At 62.3% G+C, this 2,162-nt stretch overlaps 1 pseudogene across 1 annotated transcript in view; it reads right to left on the bottom strand.

Annotated features, from left to right (window-relative positions):
• Window positions 1–928, bottom strand: part of LOC105820993 — a 1,978-nt pseudogene extending 1,050 nt beyond the window's left edge. The window contains exon 1 of the transcript XR_001138038.1: window positions 9–928. The product of XR_001138038.1 is annotated as a testis-specific serine/threonine-protein kinase 2-like (transcript). The remainder of the gene's footprint in view (window positions 1–8) is intronic.
• Between the last annotated feature and the right edge of the window lie 1,234 nt (window positions 929–2,162).

Genomic DNA, 2,162 nt, shown 5'->3' with positions numbered 1-2,162 from the left:
CTCGAGCCCGGCCGGGTGTCCAGCTTGTACTCGGCCTGGTACTTGCCCTCCTCCTGCCTCTTGAAGGAGGCAGAAGACATGGCCTTGGGCTCGGGGGGCTGCAGCCACGAGTGGCTGAGGATCTCGTCAATGTGCAGCCGCAGGTCGACGTCGGGCTGGAGCATGCGTTCGATGAGGTCCTTGCACTCGCCCGTCGGGTTCTTGGAGCGCGGGAAGTGGACGCGGCGCTCCTTCTGGATGCGCAGCATCTTCCTGATGTCGGAGTCACCGTAGGGCATGGAGCCACAGACCATTATGTAGAGGATCACGCCCAGGCCCCAGATGTCGTACGCCTTGGGCTGGTAGGGGATGCCCTGCAGCACCTCGGGGGGCCACGTACGCCGGCGACCCGCAGAAGGTCTTGCTGAGGATGATGCGGCCGCTGCCGTCCCGCAGGCAGCGTTTGGAGAAGCCGAAGTCGGACAGCTTGATGTTGAAGTCCTTGTCGAGGAGAACGTTCTGGCACTTGAGGTCGCGGTGGACGACATCCATGTCGTGGCAGCACTTGACGGCCAAGGAGAGCTGGCGGAACATCTTGCGTGCCACGTCCTTGTGCAGGGCTCCCGGGTTTTGATGAACTCGAGGAGGTCGCCCTGGACGCCAAGCTCCATGACGATGTAGATCCGCCCGTCAGATGTCTCGAAGATCTCGTAGGTCTTGATGATCGAGCGGTGGTTGACGGTTGCCAGGATGTCCATCTCCCGCGGAAGGAATCTCTCTACAAAGTCAGTGGGCGTTTTCTTGCGGTCGATGATCCTGACTGCCACGTTGAACTTGAGGCGCTCAGAGTAGGCGGATTTGACTTTTGCGTAGGAGCCTTTGCCAAGATCGATGCCCACGATGTAACCCTTCTTCCTTAGGACCGTGGCATCGTCCATGGTGCCAGGAGCGGCCGACATCGATCGTCCTCACTCACACTGCAGGCAGGTGTGTGCGGGGCTGGGCCTGGACTTGCAGGGGTCACCCAGCATTGTCTCTGGGTGACTTCAGCGAATGAAGTCATAAAGCCAGGCTGCTGGGAGTGGGGACTGGGCTGGGGGGAACAGGGCCCCAGGGACCCTGGAAGCCAGGCTGGCCTGGCAGGAGTGCCCACTCCCTGCCCAGTGGAAGGAAGCTGGCATTAGGGACTGTGGTAACCCTCCCTGTTCTTCTTGCTGGCTCTGGCCTCCCTGTCACATGTCAGGCCTGAAGGGAGGTGGCCCACGTCCGGCCAGACTGCCAGCCGCAAGCCTGTTTCCTTCCCCTGGTCTTGGGGGCTGACCCTTTGTTGGGTCCGTTTCCTGCAGCTTCTTTGGGGTGTGCAGGGAAGCCCCTCTAGGGCTCGTGTGCTTGGGACCAGCAGTGCCTGCCTGGGAGGGCCAGCCTTGGCCCAGAGTGGCGGTGGTGCCAAGCCTGGTGGACAAAAGCAGCTCAGTGTTTGGGAGCAGGAACTGGCAGGTCCTTAGGGTGGAGAACTGGGCAGGCGAGTCGCTGCTGCTCTAGTGAATGGGCGCGTGCGTGTAGGTGGCAGGTCATGGTCGGGGATGCAGTACATGCCGGCTGGGTGCCTGGGGTCCAGGACAGGAAGGTGCATGTTCCCAGGGGTGGGACGGGGCTTCCCTCAGGTGGAGGATGAGGTGAGGCATTCAGGCAGGGGAGAGCCCGGGAGGTGAGAGGAAGACTGTTCTGAGAACAGCCGAGACGTACAAGTCAGCAGGGAAGCGGAGGAGAATGTTGCGGTGTTTTCTGTGACAGGGCAGCCATCGCAAGGTGCAGGACAGGAGGAGATAGGATCCAAGTTGTGTTTTAAGATGGTCCCTGGCAGAGAAGAGAATCAGCTTTGGGGCGAGAGGGGGGCCAGTGCCTTTGAGCAGGCGAGACGCGGCCGGGCCAGGGCAGCCTCCGGGGAGCAGGGGGAGGCGATGAAGGCCGAGCCTGGGTCTGGGGCGCCGGCGAGTGAGAGGCAAGCCCTTGGTGCTGGGGACGGGTGGGGGCAGCACCAGGCCATCAGAGCAAGCGCCTGGGTGGGGAGGAGTCCTGGATCGCACCACATTGGCCCTCTGCGGGGAGCGGGCAGCAGTCCTGTCGGGACCTGGCACGGCACCTTCCTTGCCTCTTCACGCTGCCTCTTGCATCTGGAAACA

The sequence above is a fragment of the Propithecus coquereli genome, unplaced genomic scaffold (assembly GCF_000956105.1).
Source record: "Propithecus coquereli isolate 6110/MARCELLA unplaced genomic scaffold, Pcoq_1.0 Scaffold552, whole genome shotgun sequence".
Taxonomy (NCBI): Eukaryota; Metazoa; Chordata; class Mammalia; order Primates; family Indriidae; genus Propithecus; species Propithecus coquereli.
Note: the sequence above shows the minus strand (reverse complement) of the source record. Positions and strands in the feature narration are given on the sequence as shown.